The following is a 20,698-nucleotide window of genomic DNA, read 5'->3' as shown; positions in this document are numbered from 1 at the left end:
TAATGAGGAAGAAGGGGAAAATTATCCCTTGCATAAAATCTACAGCATCCACCAGAAATAACACCAAGACAGACCTGAGTACACAATTCAAACAAACCATGTACTAATAACTTGATTGATTAATGGCAAATTATCGGCTCTTAGAACTCATTTTTCATCTGCAAAATGGGAATTACAATGCCTTCTTCCTAGCACGGTTGTGACGATGGAAAATAATATATGGGTACCATTTAGCACAGAGCCTGACACTTATGTAGATACAAAAGTAACTGCTGAAAAAAGGTAGTGAGAAGGAGACATTAGTGGTTTTTTGTTACTAAAGTCATAGACTTTAATTCGGACACTCTGATTGCAGGCATACAGCTAGGAGAGCAAGTTTATTTCAAGGAAAAACCAATGTCACTCTCTAGAATGTGCCTAATTATCTTGTAAAGATGTTCATCAGAATCTACTGAGACTTAACCATTTAGAAAATAACTATATAGATCTAGTGCCAGCAGATGTCACTTCAGAAATGAGTCAGGGACTCCGGGGTCCTGGCTGTTACAATGCCAGCCATCATCCTGGCTCTCCATCCTGCCTGGGATGGGAGGGATGCAGAGGTTCAATATCTCCTGTGGGCCCCAAAGTTAAATAAGGTAACATGACACGATAATTTCCTTAGGGAGTTCTTCTGAGTTACCAACACCACCACCGCTGCCAAACATAAATATATTATATATTATAACATATATTATAAATATATTTCATTGTATGTTTATATATTATAATACATCTTATATATTATAATATATAAATATATTATATATTATATTATAGATATATATATTATAAATACAATTTCAACTGATTAATTTGGCTTTCCTCTTATTTCAGGGAAAAAGTGATTATTGACTATCTCTTAACTGATACATTTACTAGTGTTGTTTAATGCAGTTTTAAATCTGTGAAATGTATTCTAATGATATCCATCTGTTCTTTCCTTCTTCAAAAGTGTTCCCTACTTCCCATTATAGAATATAAATATCTTCCAAAAACCTTTCTGTTCTTAGTGCAATAGGATGCATTATATAATTGATTCCTATGCCAACAAGGTACAAGTTGATACTTTAATATAAATTATTTCCCAGACAATGACTCACTCATGGTTTAATTCAATAGATCTAAAATATATTTAAAGCCTGTCTGGCTAGCTTCCTGCAAAATGCTGTAATGAAACTTCTAACCCCTTCCTTTTATACTTTCTTATTTTTATCTCTTTGTTCATATTTCAAAATGCAACAGTGCTGTGCCTCCTCGTCACTCCCTATGTGATATATGATATACACATTAAAAGGTAGCCATCGACTGCAGGTGCACTGATTAAATTAGACCCTCATGAGGAAGAGCGGAATGAATTTTACATCTCTTTAAGTTTCTTCATCCACCAATTCTGCCTGCCACTGTCTTTCATAAGATGTTTGTTTTGGTTTCAGGGCATAAAACATACATTTTGATTTATAAATTAAATATCTGAGAGAAAATAAAATAGTTTATAATTGTTTCTTGAAAAATAGAATTGCCACATACTTGGCCTATGGAGCAGAGCAGATATTTGAGTTTAAAGGAGTCGTTTTTGAGCATTAATAAATCGAAGAAGGAAATTAAAATATATTAAATACACTTAGCTTATTTTTTAAAAGATTTAAAATTTAAGGTACCAAAAAAACATAATTGATAAAAAGTAAAAGAGAGTTCCACAAAAAAATAGAAAGGTAAGGTCAAAAATCTAGATGAAATATATACTTAACACATGTCTTACATGCCTTATATATAGCTCAGGCTGCTGTAACAAAATACCATACACTGGGTGCTTAAAAAACAGACACTCATTTCTCACAGTTCTGGAGTCTGGGAAGTTCTAGATCAAAGTGTTGGCAGATTCAGTTCTTGGTGAGGGTCTTCTTCCTAGTTTGCAAATGGCTGGCCTCTGGTTGTATCCTCACATGGAGGAGAGAAAAGGCTCTGATGTCTTTTTCCCTTCTTATAAGGGCAGTAATTTTTATCATATATATTCCACCCTCATTCAAACCTAATCACCTCCCAAAGGTCCACCTCCCAACACCATCACATTGGGGATTAGGGCTTTGAACATGAATTTTAAGGGGACACAAACATTCATTTCATAATACCATGTGACATAGCAATCTCATGACTAGATGATTATGCAAAAAAAAAAAAAAAAAAGAATAAAGAAAAAAGAAAACATGTCCACACAAAGATCTTTACATGAGTGTTTATAGCATCTTTATAAATACTCATCCAAAACTGCAACAACCCAAAAGTTCTTCATCTGGGAAAGAGATGAACTCTTTGTGATCCTACTATAATATAAAGTACTAATCAGCAATGTAAACAGCAAACTATTGATCTATGTAACAACATGAGTGCATTTCGAAAGCACTGTGCTAAGTGAAAAAAGGCAGACAGAGAAGCAGCTACTGTATGATTCTGCTTATGGGACATTTCAGAACAGGCAAATTATAGGGACAGGAATCAGATCAATGGTTGCCAGTGGCAGGGGTTAGGGAAGGGGATGGACTACAGAGGTGCATTTAGGAAATTTAGAGTTTATGAAAATATTCTATATCTTAGTCATGCCTGTGGTTACACAACTATAAACATTTTTCAAAATACATAGAACTGTACATCTATATGAAAATTGTACCTCTATAAAAAGCCCACATTAAAAAAAAAAAAAAACACCCTAGACTAGCATAATCAAAGGATGCCCTTAGAAAACTCCTTTAAACAGACATCAACTATCACCCCAGTAAACGGAATATTAATTTTTGAGAGTTGGGATGACCAATATGATATATTAGTTTCTACTTGTGAGACATGTCACTTATTACCTTGTTGTCTCAGAACTCCAGAACTACCTTAATGGACACAAGGGATTACCTAGGCAGAGGCAAAATAATTCTAACTGTATGACCATGTATTTAAGAACATCAGGCCCAGCCTGTCCAAAAGTCTTCCCCCATGGCTTGCCATTGGACATGAAATTTTCATCAGTATCTCTCTTTCAGATTAAGATACTAGAGCAAGAAACTGGGATGGGAATTTTGTTGGATGATACCAAGGCTAACATGACTCATTAAGAAGCCACAAGAATTAATGAGACATTCCATAAGATGCACATTAAAGGAACATTCTAAAACACATCTGTCCTGCTTCTGATCTGCTCTTTTCATAGAAAAACAATATAAGATAGAAGTGATATAGAAGTGATTAAGAAGGGGGATTTTAAGTGGTGACTCTGCCCCTTAGAGCTCTGGCATGTTAGTCAGATTCCTTAACTACTTCAGGTCTCAATTTTCTCATCTGTAAAAAGGAGAATAATATTTACCATTCTGGATGATTTTTAGAGGACACCCACACATACATGGTGACATTCAGTACATATATATATAGTAATTCGCACATAGTAAGTGCTCAATAAATGTGAGCTGTTGTGAATAATTATTACATCATCCCTTCCCACCTTAAGTCCTTTTAAACATTACTCAAGTGTATAATGTTAGTGTTTGCTAAATAACCTACCACTTCAATACTTAATGGCTTAAATCAAAAATAATTTATTATTATTTACAAGCCCATGGGTCAGCTGGGCAGTTCTATGGCTATGTGCCAGGCTTCACTGATCTAAGCTGGGTTTGCTCTTTTATCTTTGGTCAGCTGACAGAGTATCTGGAGACAGGCTCTCATCGGGGGTGACCGTGGTTAGTGGGCCTCCTGTCTCACTATCCAGCAGGCTAGTTTGGGCTTGTTCACATGATGGAGGCAGGTTTCAAGAGGGTTGATGGAAATGGGCAAAGCCTCTTGAATTCTAAGCTCGTAGCTGGCACAATATCATTTCCCCATAGACTAGCTCCTTCTTTCCTAATGCTTACTCTTATTCTTTAGCCTTGAGATATTCCTTGTTTTTTTTTCTGGTTCTCATCAGCTTCATAACATATTTCTAAGCATATCTAATAATGTGCAGCCTGTAGTCCTCACACACAGCTGCTCCAAACAAAAAATCATGCATAACAGATACTAGCAGAACAAAGTCACAAATCTTACATATTAATTGATTAGTGGAGATTGCACTTCACCACTAACCTCTCATAATTCCTTATCTATCATGTTCTTTTTCAGTATATTACAGTTGTTTATTGTCTGGCATGACACATTATTTATGGAAGACAGTGAGTGATTCAATTTAATTCTCTTTGTATCCCCATTGTCTGGCACATTTAATATGTAGAGCATATATTTGTTAAATAAACACTATTAGAGCCACCACGTAGCAAGAGAGAGAGATGACTTTGATCAGGGATTATCAAGGAATATTCTAAGAATGGAGGTGAACCACAAAGCCTGAGAAGTAATTACGTTTGGGGAAAAGTTTTAGTGAGCAGTCGAGCCAGCAAGAAGAAAGCCTAGTGTGGTTAGTAGGCAATGTGGGTAAAATGGGCAGAGAAGACTCATTTATTTGGTTGGAACAAAGTGTGTGCCCAGAGCATTAATGGGAGTTGGGGCCGAAAACAAAGTCAGGAAAAGAATCCAAAGAGCCTCAGGTTATAGAGTTTAGTTTCAATCCATTTATTATTTAATTAAGGAGAGATAATTAACACATTAATTAAATAATGAGAGATAATTAAGCCTTTAACTCTCATTGCCCATTAAGCTTTATCAGACTAGTTAGTCCTTACTTTGATAAACAAGGACATGGACAAATTTAACCCAGCTAATTACATTCCGAAGAAGGAAGGTGGCATTGATGGAAAGGGTCAGAGAATAATGTATTATATGGAAAAATTAAGTTCCTTTGTATTATGGGAGTGACTAGGAATACCTAAGAACTTCAAAGACTTGAAAAGAAAGTGATGTTGAAAGAAAAAGCAGCAGACTCATAGATATAGAGAACAAAGCAATGGTTACCAGTGGGGAAAGGGAAGGGGCAGGGGCAATACAGGGGGAGTGGATTAGGAGACACAAACTATCAGGTATAAAATACGATATGAGGATATAATGTACAACATGGGGAATACAGCCAATATTTTATAATAACTATAAAAGAAGTATAGGGCTTCCCTGGTGGCGCAGTGGTTGGGAGTCCGCCTGCCGATGCAGGGGACACGGGTTTGTGCCCCGGTCTGGGAGGATCCCACATGCCGCGGAGCGGCTGGGCCCATGGGCCATGGCCGCTGAGCCTGCGTGTCCGGAGACTGTGCTCCGTGACGGGAGGGGCCATAGCAGTGAGAAGCCCGCATACCGCAAAAAAAAAAAAAAAAAAAAAAAGAAGTATAACCTTTAAAAATTGTGAATCACTATATGGTAGACCTGTAACTTATGCAATATTGTACATCAACTCTACTTCCATAAAAAATAATAAAATTTAAAAAAAAGTTTTTAAAATAAATTTCATGAAACTCCAAAAAAAAAAAAGGTAAGTGACAGATTGTGAAAATCCTCTGTATTGGTGCCCTCTACTGACAGTCTCTGAAGCACAGAGGCAGAGTTACGAACATACTTTATGGTGCACATAAACTCCCTCTCTGCTCCACTGGCCCAGAACCTAGTTGCAAGGCCCCAATCTCCTGGAAGGGAGGCTGGGAAATGTACTCCTTATTTGGCTTATACAGTTATGATTGCTTAAGACATTACATAAAAAGTTACACAACACGGCTCAGCCTTTTTAGCAGGGCTCAGTGTAACAGTTAGCAAGGTATGTTCCATACACCTAATATGCACAAAAACATACCATTTGACATTTATAATTTTGAATGTCTCAGATGGAGCTTCCACTCCAGTAACTCGTTATTTATAGTTGGGGAAATAACATGACCGTCAGTGAGTCCTAGGAGAAAAAGAGGGATGTATGTAAGGAAAAAATAAGCTAATAGTTTCTAAATTTAAGCACAGATTCAAATCATTTGGGGATCCTATTAAGCATGCAGATGCCAGGGTCTAACCCCAGAGGGTCTAATCCATTTTAAGAAGCTCTCTAAGGTCATCAGTATATACACTTTGCAAAACACTGTCCTGGACCCTTCCATTATTGGATGATTCACGGAATGTAACTCCCTGATTCCTCCACGTCTGCTGCTGAAGATCGTCATCATGGTAATGACACTGGCCAATCTAAAACTTGTCCCGCTGCCTGAAGGCAAACAGATCACTGACTTTGTAAGCCCATACCTTAGTTCTCCATATTTTGCTTTACTCTGGAGGCCGTGAGCACAGTTTCCTCAAAGGAACTGTTGAGAGAGAACCTGACATTCTATAAAGCTTGAAATGAAGACCCACTCTTATCTAACACATAGTGTCCTCTTATTATAATGCATTTTTTTCTTTTCTGCCAAAAGTAATAAATACTTTTTCAAGGTGTTTGGGGTTATCAGGCTTACTTTTGACAAATACCAAAAGAAGGGAAAAAACTCATCTTATAGGGTTTAGAAGACAGGGAATAGGACAGTTACAAAAATCAAGATTCCTTTAGTTGCCAGGCTGGAGTTACAGGGATGGATGGTCACACCATTGAGTAACCATTCATTCATGGGTCGCTAACAGATGCAATAGCATAGTTCACTCAATCTGTCACGCAGAGTAACTCCTGGCTCACAGTATATCATAGTAATTTAGCATATCTTAACTTAACCCTTTCTCTTTACCCTTGTTGCCTACTTCATCATTAAAGTTTTGCGTTTTGTTATTTATTCTTTTAATTTTTATTTTATATTGTAGTATAGTTGGTTAACAATGTTGTGGTAGTTTCAGGTGTACAGCAAAGTAATTCAGTTATACATATACTTGTGTCTATTCTTTTTCAAATTCTTTTCCCATTTACGTTATTACAGAATATTGAGCAGAGTTCCTTGTGCTATACGGTAGGTCCTTTTTGGTTATCTGTTGATAGTTGAAATATAGCAATGTGTACGTGTCAATCCCAAACTCCCAATCTATCCCTCTCCCCCATTTTCCTCCTCCCACCAGGTAACCATAAGTTCGTTCTCTAAGTCTGTGAGTCTGTGTCTGTTTTGTGAATAAGTTCATTTGAATCATTTTTTAGATTCCACATGTAAGTGATATCACATGACATTTGTCTTTCTCTGTCTGACTTACTTCACTTAGTATGATAATCTCCAGGTCCATCCATGTTATTTATTTTAACATAAGAGTTATCTGAGGGCTTTAATAATCTCAGAAGAACAGGATTTATATACTTCTGAAGGACTTCTTTATTAATAAAAAACTAATAGAGGTATGTTTTCGTATAACAAATCCTGAATATAAGCTAAAACCTAAGTGTATCTTCAAAACTTTTCATTGTCACGTCAACAACCGAAGACAGACTTTTTTCTGATTGAAAGAATTATTTCTTAGCTGATATCACAGTCCTTTGCACCTTTAATATATGTTATATACACAAGCAGCGGCATTCCTAAAGCCCTCCCTGCCTTATGCTACCTCTCTGCTCAAAAATTTAATGGCTTCCTATCTCCTCAGAAAGAAATATTAATCCCTTAGCCTTCCCTTTAATGCTCTTCAAATTCAGACCCTAAATTTGTCATTGCCTAAGTCTTTTAGCCAGGCAGGTTGATTCATCCCCAGACATACCTCACATCCCTTACTCAGCCTTTCCCTTTGGGTTTTACAAGCTATGCAGTTCTTCCATCTTCTTCTATCTTCCCACAAAATCTAGAAGTTGACGTAGACAGTGGATTTCTCACTAAATCAGGGCAACCTCATGAATCACCTTTCAGTAAATGAGAATTCAGCCTCTCTCTGTTTCTGCCTCATTGCTAGTTCTAGAAAAAGCAAGCTTCCTTGGTTCTACAACTGATTGTATCCCAGTTCCCATTAATCTTCCCAAATGAAGAGAGTGGTTTATTCCTGTGGATTTCTCCCCAGGCAAAACCTGGAGTCCTGATGCTGAGCCTTAGTGTATTTCCTGAAGCCATCTTACCTACTGTTTTCAGACTTTCCTGCCATTGACTTCCAGCAGAGAATGATGAATGCACTTGGACTGTCACAAGTGCATTCCCCCCCTAACCGTCAGGTCATCCATTACTGCAGGTAGGAACCCCTGATGCCAGCAACTTCTTTGATTAATAATTCTTTAATGGAGCTTGCTCTCTGGGTGGAAACAGAGATGTGATAAGTTCTGCTCTGAGGCTAGTCGCCAGGGGAAAGAATTTCATGAAAATGTTGTAAGCAATAGGTAAGATCTAGAAGCTCAGACGTAGACAGTATTCCATGGGAAGAGGCAGGAAGTTTGGATAGGGCAAGTGTGATGTTAAAAAAGAGAATGTAAGAGAATGGATTCTAGAAATAAAGCTATAGAAAGAAACAGTGCAGAAATAACAATAGCTAACATTTATTGAGGGTATACTCAATAAGTGCCTTAGAACAGGCACTTACAAGCTCTTTACTGCATTAATTCACTTAATAATCACAACCATCCCATGAGGTAGGTTCTGTCATTATGCACATTTTAATGGATAAGGGAGAGGACTCACAGACATTATATAAGTTGCCCAAGACCATACAGTTCATAAATGGCAGAGCTAGTGTTTCAAACAGGGGTAGTTTGATTCCAGAAACTTCATCCTTGAACATTATGAAATACTGCCAATATGTGGAGTGCAATTTCCCAATTTTCTTGAGTACAAAACTTGGCCACATTATGCCTATAATAAAGATTCCTGTGATGTCTGTTACTGCTGTTGCCTATTAAACGGTAAATTACGGGATGGATCAGTTAACATTTTAAGGTAAAGTTTCACTTTAGCTCTATTAAGTTGTATTCATTTTAAAGGAAACATAGTGATGCCTCTTCTTAAGAAATTCTTCTGATTATCCTAATCCCCAATTTTTCATGAGAAGTAATGGAGCATTAGAGAAGGGAACAAGAATTTATGGAAAACTCATGTTTTAGGTAATTTTAAAGTTGTGAACAAGGCTGACGCTGCTAAAGCATTTATTGAGGCTCCTGAGCGTGGAGGGGACCTCACAGCTGTGTCCACTATGACACGTTTTCAGCCAAACGTGGAGCAATGGAACCCAAGCTGGAGCAAGTGTCCTGGCAGCACCTTCTCCCCCATGTTCATCCATGACTCTAACTTCCAGCCAAATGACGAAAAATTCCTGGAAGAGAGAATCATGGAGGACAGAGGAGAAAGCAGATTTATTCAGGGAGATACACACTCCACAGACAGAGTGTAGGCAGTCTCAGAAGCCGAGAGGCCCTAGGGTACGGGGTTGTTAGTTTTTACGGGTTGGGTAATTTCATAGGCTAATGGGTGGGAGGATTATTCCAACTATTTTGGGGACGGAGTGGGGCTTTCCAGGAATTGGGCCACCACCCACTTTTTGACCTTTTACGGTCAGCCTCGGAACTGTCATGGCGCCTGTGGGTGTGTCATATAGCTGATGTATTCCAATGAGCAGGTAACGAGGCTCAAGGTCTACTGGAGGTGGAATCTTCCACCGTCTTGGGCCTAGTTGGTTCTAACCAGTATTTGTCCCATTCTCAACGGCTGTGTCATTCTTTTAGCAGTTGTGCCCTGCCCTTTTTCCCTTCTGTCTCATACACGTATCGCTTCAAGTAGACCTAACTTTTTTTTTTTTTTTTTTTTTTTTTTTTGCGGTACGCAGGCCTCTCACTGTTGTGGCCTCTCCCGTCGTGGAGCACAGGCTCCGGACGCGCAGGCTCAGGGGCCATGGCTCACGGGCCCAGCCGCTCCGCGGCATGTGGGATCTTCCCGGACCGGGGCACGAACCTGTGTCCCCTGCATCGGCTGGCGGACTCTCAACCACTGCGCCACCAGGGAAGCCTGAGACCTAACTATTAATTAATTGCAAAATTACTGAAGAAATCTCCTGTTTGCCTCTAATATTCTTATGCTTCAAACTCTTCCTCCTCTGTTTCCAAATATAAATGTTCCCAGTTCTCCAAAGATAAAATCCACAGGTCCAAATCTAGTCCTATTGCAGCTATCTAGTTGTATCTGCCATCTCTTGACCACCACAATCTCCTCATCAGCTGATCTCTTGAACTGTTAAACACAAACCACACACTCTTTCCTTTGAACATTTGTTCTCTCTCCCTCCACAGTCTGGGTTATCTTTTTCTTCTCTCTCACCTTCAAGTTCAGATGAGTATCCCCAACCTTGGCACTTACTGTCTTCACCTTTTATAAGTATTACTTTGTTTGCTACTTCGTAGATATATTTATGTTTTGTTCTGCCATCTGACTTCCTACTCATAGAGACAGTAACTAGTTTACATTTTAAGTGAATTTAACAAACACCTTTTGAGAATGAATCATGAGCCAAACCATATGCTGGATGTTTTCTATAAAAAGATACAGCATCTGCCTACAAGATTTACCCATATACTTGTCCTACATAGTGTCTAGGGTCATGGTCGTTGTATAGTAAGTGCTCAATAAAGATACTTACAAAGGGAAAGCTAAAATGACAGCAGGAATGATCTTCTATTCTGAAGTGTCTCCAAACTGATTTAAGTTTTCATATATTTAAGTACCCAGATCATATATGCCATCAATGTCACTCAGCTGATTGCATCCTTGGCTCATTAGTTCCTCTGTGTAGTACTCTATTTTGTGACACAGGTTTTCATCAAGTTTAATGGGTTAACATTATTAATTTCCTTCGTGGTATGCTTCTGCTCAGGTGGTTTGAATGACAGTTTGCTTTCTAAATGTGAATTTGACTCCACCAGGCTCCTCCCCTCCCATTTCCTTTCTTCTCTTTTTCCTTTTATCTTTGCCACTAAGGATGAACATTTGCCTAAAGAAAGCCATCAAAGCCAAAAAAGAACATAACTAACAACAACAACAAAGGCAGATTGGGCCTGAGTACTCTTGGTTTTCAACAGTCATGAGGATAAATCATAGCTATCACAGCCGGGGGTCTGGATACCCAAGACCTATCTGTTCTCTTCCTTCTCAATTGTTAAAACTAAAATTAATAGCCTTGTGATTTCCAAATCAAGTTCTTTCACTTCAACTCCTGAACTTAGGCTTGATTCCAGGACTTCTCTGCAAGATTTTCGGATACCACCACCAAATGTTTTAGAAAAGGACATTTATAACTCCTTTTACACTTCAGAAAAATAAAAGTTCTTTAGGAATAATTATTTAAGAGCCATTTCAAAGAATCTCAGCTTAATAAATACACTTGCTAGTAAATCAGTGCATAATAACAACACCTAAATTCTATAGTTTCAGAAGTTTAGGACCTCCCTTGGGGGGAAAAACATGCATGGGCACGTGCACATGTGTGTGTTTATGCATATATACATGCATGTACATGCCCACACATGTATGGGACATACACACTGCACATATGTGTGCATGTACAGATATATGTATGTATATACGTCTGGTGCACATACTCATACTACATATATTTATGTTAGGGTGTCATATTTGTAGTATATTAATACACTGTGCTATATTCAAACTCTATACCTGTCTGCAATATCAACAGTAATTATCATTTATTGAATACTTGCAATTGCCAGACACTATGCTTGGGATTTTACAAACACTCTCTCAGTATGTTCTATGAGAAACATTATGAGTTTATTATTCCCCATTTTGCAAATGAGGAAACTGAACTGCCTCAATATTTTGCCTACAAAATCTTTCTCAGTTCAGCTTTTTCCTTTGTGCTTACCTCACTTTTTATTTCGCATCATTCCATTATTTTCTTCCATACCCTCCTCTTATATTAACGTCCTCTGTATCTTCTTTCCATTTACAGAAACTCACTTCACCTTCTACCACTATCAAGTTTGCAAACAACTCAGGGACAAAGAGTAAAATTTGGTAGTCTTAAAACTAAAAATACAGTACTTGTACTTATGTGAAGTGCTTTTAAGAATCTGGCATTTCCCTGGTGGTGCAGTGGTTGAGAGTCCGCCTGCCGATGCAGGGGAAACGGGTTCGTGCCCCGGTCCGGGAAGATCCCACATGCCGCGGAGCGGCTGGGCCCGTGAGCCATGGCCGCTGAGCCTGCGCGTCCGGAGCCCGTGCTCCGCAACAGGAGAGGCCACAACAGTGAGAGGCCCGTGTATCGCAAAAAAAAAAAAAAAAAAAAAAGAATCTGTCATCAGTAACTCTACATTCTATTTATGCTGCTTGATCTAATTATTTTTATTGTTATTCCTCTTTAAAAGTCTACATCATCCATAACTTGAAAATAAACTATTTCAGAATTGCCAGTCTAAACAGGTTGTTCTTACCACTCAAATATTGACACATGCATAATTAATAATGTGTAAAGAGAAGAAAAATAGGGTTTATAATTTTGTTAGGAAAAAAAGATTTTTAGAATAGTAAATTTGCAAATGTTGATAAAGTTCCTTCTGTGTGTGGGACAAAAGATTCAATGAAAGAGAAAAAAATAAAAAATACAGCAAAGCCCCTCACCTTAAGGAGGCTTAGAATATAGTTAGAAGAGGAAAAGAACATTGTGATATGGATGGACAGCAAAGACCTTTAGGAGCTGATGGGATTTGCATTAAGGCCTTAGCTGATCTGATGAATTTAAATAAAGGAAAGAGGAATGTGTTTTTATCCCAGATGACTATTAAAATGTAAACTAATGTTTGAAAAGAGTGATGAGCTAGGAAGATTCAAAGAATAACTAATAAATTTGTTTAGTTGGTGCATATTTTATGTATACGTTAACCAGGAAAAAATGGAAATGTAAATTAAACCCATATAACATATTCCCGCGGATGTGAAGCTAAGGAGTTCGGACTCTCCTATGAATTAAAGAAAAAAATCATTAAAAGAATTTGTATAATGAAGTAACCTAACAAATAAAATGTTTAAATGAGACTTGTCTGGAACGCTGCTCTAAGTCAGGGAAAGAATAGAAGGATCCCATTAAGAAACTATCATATCATTTGCTTTCAAAAGGGACCAAAGCCCTTTAGAGAAATGGCTGATTCCATATTTAGGCAGGAAGTATATAGTATGAAATATGCAACATATCTTGACATAAGAGAAAGCAAGAAAGTTCAAAAAGACCACTGTCTTCATGTCAGAAGGATTCAGAAACCATCCTGAAGATGCTCCCTTTATCAAACATGTGACAATTTGAACATCGATAGAGAAAATAAGGGCAATGGATCAGAATACATCAAATATTTTAAAATCTATTTATATGTAATAATACTAAATATTTGGGGGATACTAGAGAAACAAATTATTCTTTTTTTTAATTAATTTTAAAATTTATTTTGGGCTGCATGGGTCTTCGTTGCTGAGAGCAGGCTTTCTCTAGCTGTGGAGAGCGGGGCTACTCTTTGTTGTGGCGTGCGGGCTTCTCATTGCGGTGGCTTCTCTTGTTGTGAAGCACGGGCTCTAAGCGCGTGGGCTTCAGTAGTTGTGGCACGCGGGCTCAGTAGTTGTGGCTCACGGGCTCTAGAGCATAGGCTCTGTAGTTGTGGCGCATGGGCCTAGTTGCTCCGCACCATGTGGGATCTTCCCAGACCGGGGCTTGAACCCATGTCCCCTGCGTCGGCAGGCGGTTTCTTAACCACTGCGCCACCAGGGAAGCCCCCAACTTATTCTTAAAATAATAAATAAAGGGAAATAATTATTATCTCTATTTCATGGTAACTATTTCATAGTGGATGAGGGAAGTATCTCTTTACAAAGTGCTTCAGCTAACAAATGGAGAAAAAATGATAGAATTATAATGCTGCCATTTTGAAAATCTAACCAATTAATGGAATCAACAGTTTCTAACATGACTAAAAGGAAAGTTATCAGAAATGATACGCCTCCTGACTAAATTACACCATGTCTATGAGGTGGTCTTGCCAAATAAATTGAATTTGCTTACAAATTTAAGGTGCATACAAATCACTTGGGGATCTTGACAAAATGCAGATCCTGATTCAGTAGGGCTGGCGGCATAGCAGAGATTCTGCAGGTAACACTGGGGCTATGAGTCCCAGGACCCACTGACTGATCCTGTTTCATGGAACATGTCATGCTTTTTCCTAGTTCTGAACCTGTGCATCCTGTATTAGTATTTTCTGCCTGGAATGCCTTTATCTTCTCAACTCTTCTCCTGGCTCACTCCAACTCATCCTTTGAAATCTAGCACAGGAATCAGCTCCACCAAGAAATTTTTTTCTGTCTACCACCTCTACATTCCCCTTCTCTAGGCTCTCCTAACACCTTCATTTCTCTATCCTACATTTTACCATACTATCTGTTTATTTTCTTCCACTGGCTGTGATCTCCTTGAGATTAGCTTCTCTTATATACATATTTTTTTAACTCCAAGATCTTAAACTATTTCAAAAAAACTAGGTAGCTTTGATTAATGTTTTTGAATAAATGACAGACTTTGTTGACACAAAATCAATTAGTTGTTCTTGCAGAAAGTCAATGAATAAAAAGATTATTCTGCCCATCTATGCACACATAACCTTTTTCTTCTTATCAGTAGCTGCGGCTATCTTAAAGTCATGGGGTAACTTAAGGAAAGTCAGATATCACTGCAGATTTCAGAATCTTAAAGAATAATTTCCTCAGGATGCCAGCCAACAGTGTGACAGTAGGTGATGGAAACACTTAAGGAAAGGACAGATTTGAGCAAAATTTGGCTAGGTTAGATTATTAAATGAAATATTAACTCTCACCTCCATGAGGAGAGTGTTATACATGCATTAATAACATATTCAGAGAAGTATCACCTCTGTGTTGCAACCTGAGTATAGTCCTCTTCCTTCCCTGTCAGCAGCTCTGTTCCATCAGCATAATAAGCAGCAAACTACTTCAAAGAGAGGCAGGGCAACTACAGCCATCTTTCACCCCCAAACTGGGAATGTCTGTCCTTAAGTGGTATCATAAGGCAATCTTGCCTTGCCTTTCATAGGCTTTGGGCTGAGATAAATCTGCGTTCTGTTCACATGCTGGTGGCAGTTGAATCAATTAAATACTTATAAAACAAAAAGCATAATAAATCCCAAGAATTTCAGCTCAAACTTCTTATCTATATTCCAGTCATAAAGGAGACTGTAAAATGCTGAATGATAAAAGAGAATCAAAATGATAGAATGATAAAGTGATATTCCTGAAATCATGTGAAAGCAGAATTCTGGTCAAAGCAGGCCAATTTCCATCTTAAACTGTGTATCAAGTAAAGCTTATCTGATTTGTTTATCTGTTTTTAAACTCCCACTATAACACACATTGCTTTTTGAATAACAAGGTTGCAAAAGAAATGGAAAACAGAAGTGAAAAAAATCACATGCTAATATGGAAGAACCTATAACATGTGAGAGAATATGGTTATAAAATTGTCCAAATCTCTGTACCTCCTGAGATCAGTGAGGAAGATCCCTTTAGTCACAGCAAACAACTAATTAGAAAGAATTCTCTCTGATGTTGTCTGAACATGTGAATGAAGAAAGCTGGTTCTGAAATATAAACTGCATTTTGACATACAATTAATATTCATATTATGAAAAAAATCAGCACATTTACTATGCATGTCCCTATTTAAAAAATCCTCTTAGACAATGCTAATATGTACAGATTAACCACTTTCAATTTCCATAATTTTTTCATTTCCTAATGAATTAAAATTCCATTTTTTTCTTAGCTTGAATTCTTTAGGTAACCTAAGGGGAAGTTATGCTTGCTCTTGTTTATAAAACTGTGTTCCTTTTAGATACTTATTTCATAATTAGACAATTGCTCTAATTTTTCTCATTTTGATAACAATATATATTTGTATCATTATGTATGTTTACATCTCCTATGCAAGTTCATAGTTATTTTCTACTTGCCTTAAACATTTGACTTGAGGGCAGGTTCTACAGTTAGGCTCTGTCCAAGCCTAACAGCACTTTGAAAATATGTTTTAAAAGTTGTTTCTTCTCCATCAAATCTGGTATAGAAGTCATCCGCCTGTCTCAATCACTTGTGGGAAGAGGTGAAATGTTTTGGCAATAACTAATCAGGAGGTTCAGCTCATGAGATCTAATTAAAATAATAACCTGACATGCATGTTCCTCTTGGATTAGCGTCTTATGAATTGCTTGTTCACTGCTTTCCAGTGCCAAATCAATATTGTCAGAGCACAACTGCTAATTAGAATGAGAAACTGGCTAATTCACAATCAGAAAACTGTTGACTTAAAAACATAAATGTCAAGTGTCAAGTGTAATGATTCACTAAAAGATAGAGTAACATTAACTCCTACAATATTGGAAAAAATGTTTTGCAATCATATGAGAAGTCTAAGAATAATATGAAGAAAAAAAAGAAGAGGGTGAAGAATGAGGAGGAGGAAGGAAAAGAAGAAGAGAAAGGAGGAGAAAAAGGAGAAAGAAGAGGAGAAGAAAGCAGACACATTATAAATGCATGTAAATGATATTTGCAATCAATATATTTCAATGCCCCTATGTGGAAACTCTCACCAAACTATATGAGAGGTGAGCCTTAGAAAGGCTGAATAACTTGCTGGGTAACACACAGAGAATGAGAGAGTGACAGAATCAGGAATAAACCGTACATTTACTGACATTATTATTTTATATTTCAATATTGGTTCCTTTATACATAAAAGGAGTCATACATCTAGATAACTAAAAGGTTGCTATCAGGGGAGAATATTAAAATAGAATTTTACTTTATTTTCTGGACAATGAATGTCTATATAATAATTTCTACTATGAAATGCAGCACAGAGACTTTGGAGAAAAAAAATGTGTGTTTTGGAATTAGACCATGATCCTAGATCTAAATATTAGCACTTCTGCTTACTAATCAGAGAAATCCTTAACTTCTTTAAATCTCAGTTTCTTCAGCTTTAAAAAAAAAGAAAACACCAACTTCCAGAAATTTTTTCAAGTGTTAAATGATATATGTTTCATGACTACTCAAAAACTATTTCTGAATTGTACTTATTGGAGATATTCTGCATTAGCTTTGCTACTTTCTTGTCTTCACTTTATTACTACAGTTGCCCAGGCTTCCCCTTTTAGCATTTGGTTATATCACTGTGTAATAAATTTTCTGGGCTGAGTCCTTGCAGCTGGCTTTCATTTCAACAGCCAGTCCATCAACAATACTGATTTGAAGGCAAACTAAGAGAACTTGTAACCAACAAACTAATCTAAAAGAATGATTAAGTTTTGAAACCAAAAGGAAAGATAAAAAAAAATAAATAAATCATGGAACGTGAGGATGGAAGAAAGAACAATGGAAAGAACAAAAACATAGTTAAATAAACAAGCTTTCCTCTTTTTGGTTTCCTAAAACATGTCTCAGGGGTGAAGCAAAAATTATAGCATTGTCAGATGTGGCTCCTCAATGAATACAGAATATTTAAGAGAAGTATATTATACATGAGGGAAGGCAAAAGTATTTAAAGGGATTTCTATACTTTACTGGACCTGGCAAAGTATTAACAACAGTAGATTGTGAGAAACTATGTCTAAATATACATAAACTTTGTAACACCTAGAGCAGTTACTAACAGTTTATACTAACTGGTGTACACAAAATCACTTTAGACAAATCAAAATGTGATTTTTTGAAAAAGTTCAAGTAACCCACAGAAAAGGCAGAGAACTGAAAAACAGAGGGAACAGACAGAAAGCAAGAAAAGAAATGGCACACTCAAGCTCCAATATATCAGTAATTACATTAAATGTAAATGTTCTAAATACATCAATTAAAAAGCAGAAATTGGCAGAGTGGATTAAAACAACAACAACTTTATGTAGCGGTGTTAGCTTAAAAAGAAGCCAATCTGAAAAGGTCACAAACTCTATGATTTCATTTATATATCATTCTTGAAATACTTAAGTTTGGAGAGGGAGAACAAGGTAGTGGTTGCCAGTGGTTAAGGATGTTTGGGAGAAGGGAAAGTGGGTGTGACTATAAAGGGATAGCATGAGAGAGAGCTTTATGGTAATAGATTAGTAGTATACCTTGATTGAAGTGGTGGTTACATAAATATACACAAGTAATAAAATGACATAGTGCTATACACAATTATTGTACCAATGTCAAGTTCCTGGTTTTAATATTGCACTATTATTATAGAAAATGTAACCAATGGGGGAATCTGGACCAACAGTTCATGGGGACCTCTCTGTCATATCTTTGCAAATCCCGGTGGATCTATAATTTTCAAATTAAAAAAATTTTAAGAAAAAAATATCAAAAATTTAAAAAGAAAAACAAATATTTTGGCTTCAAGAAACTTGGGGAGAGGGGAATTCAATATGGCAGAAGAGTAAGACGAGGAGATCACCTTCCTCCCCACAAATACATCAGAAATATATCTATATGTGGAATAACCCCTACAGAACACCTACTGAACGCTGGCAGAAGACCCCAGACCTCCCAAAAAGCAAGAAACTCCCCCACATACCTGGGTAGGGCAAAAGAAAAAAGAAAAAACAGAGACAAAAGGATAGGGACGGGACCTGCACCAGTGGGAGGGAGCTGTGAAGGAGGAAAAGTTTCCACACACTAGAAGCCCCTTCGCGGGCAGAGACTGCAGGTGGCAGAGGGGGAAGCTTCAGAGCCGCAGAGAACAGCACAGCAACAGGGGTGCGGAGGGCAAAGCGGAGAGATTTCCGCACAGAGGATCGGTGCCGAACAGCACTCACCAGCCCGAGAGGCTTGTCTGCTCAACCGCCGGGACAGGCGGGGCCTGGGAGCTGAGGCTCATGCATCGTTCAGATCCCAGGGAGAGGACTGGGGTTGGCTGAGTGAACACAGCCTAAAGGGGGCTAGTGCGCCACGGCTAGCCGGGAGGGAGTCCGGGAGAAGGTCTGGAGCTGCCAAAGAGGTAAGAGACTTCTTCTTGCCTCTTTGTTTCCTGGTGCGCGAGGAGAAGGCATTACGAGCGCCGCTTAAAGGAGCTCCAGAGACGGGCATGAGACGCTAAGGCTGCTGCTGCAGCCACCAAGAAGCCTGTGTGCAAGCACAGGTCACTATCCACACCTCCCCTCCCGGGAGCCTGTGCAGCCCGCCACTGCCAGGGTCCCATGATCCAGGGACAACTTCCCGGGGAGAACGCACGGTGCGCCTCACGACGGGGCAACGTCATGCTGGCCTCTGCCGCCGCAGGCTCACCCTGTACTCCGTACCCCTCCCTCCCCCCGCCTCAGTGAGCCAGAGACCCCGAATCAGCGGCTCCTTTAACCCCGTCCTGTCTGAGCGAAGAACAGATGCCCTCAGGAGACCTACACGCAGAGGCGGGTCCAAATACAAAGCTGAATCCCGGGAGCTGTGCGAACAAAGAAGAGAAAGGGAAAACCCTCCCAGCAGCCTCAGAAGCAGCGGATTAAATCTCCGCAATCAACTTGATGCATCCTGCATCTGTGGAATACCTGAATAGACAACGAATCATCGCAAATTGAGGAGCTGGACTTTGGGAGCAAGATACATTATTTTTTCCCCTTTTCCTCTTTTTGTGAGTGTGTATGTGTATGCTTCGGTGTCTGATTTTGTCTGTATACCTTTGTCTTTACCATTAGTCGTAGGGTTCTGTCCGTTTTTGTTTTTTCTTTCTTTTTTTAGTATAGTTTTTACCCCTTGTTATCATTGGTGGATTTGTATTTTGGCTTGGTTGCTCTCTTCTTTCTTTCTTTTTATTTTTTAATAATTATTTTTTAATTTTTATTTAATAACTTTTTTATTTTATTTTATTTTAACTTTTTCTTTCTTTCATTTTTTCTCACTTTTATTCTGAGCCGAGTGGATAACAGGCTCTTGGTGCTCCACCCAGGTGTCAGGCCTGTGCCTCTGAGGTGGGAGAGCCAAGTTCAGGACATTGGTCCACAAGAGACCTCCCAGCTCCACGTAATATCAAATGGTGAAAATCTCCCAGAGATCTCCATCTCAATGCCAAGACCCAGCTCCACTCAACGACCAGCAAGCTATAGTGCTGGACACCCTATGCCAAACAACTAGCAAGACAGGAACACAACCCCATCCATTAGCACAGAGGCTGCCTAAAATCATAATAAGGCCACAGACACCCCAAAACACACCACCAGACGTGGAAAAACCTACAACAAAGATTACTCTACCCAGCAAGGATCTCATTCAGATTTGACAGGGAAATTATAGACAAGCAAAAGCTAAGAGAATTCAGCACCACCAAACCAGCTTTACAACAAATGCCAAAGGAACTTCTCTAGGCAGGAAACACAAGAGAAGGAAAAGACCTACAATAACAAACCCAAAACAATTAAGAACATGGTAATAGGAACATACATATCGACTATTATGTTAAATGTAAATGGATTAAATGCTCCAACAAAAAGACATAGACTGGCTGACTGGATACAAAAACAAGACCCATATATATGCTGTCTACGAGAGACCCATTTCAGACCTAGGGACACATACAGACCTAGGGACACATACAGGGGATGGAAAAAGATATTGCACGCAAATGGAAATCAAAAGAAAGTTGGAGTAGCAATTCTTATATCAGACAAAATAGACTTTAAATTTACAAGCAGCTCATGCAGCTCAATAACAAAAAAACAAACAACCCAATCCAAAAATGGGCAGAAGACCTAAATAGACATTTCTCCAAAGAAGCTATACAGACTGCCAACAAACACATGAAAGAATGC

Source organism: Orcinus orca, chromosome 7, assembly GCF_937001465.1.
Source record: "Orcinus orca chromosome 7, mOrcOrc1.1, whole genome shotgun sequence".
In the NCBI taxonomy this organism is placed as follows: Eukaryota; Metazoa; Chordata; class Mammalia; order Artiodactyla; family Delphinidae; genus Orcinus; species Orcinus orca.
Note: the sequence above shows the minus strand (reverse complement) of the source record.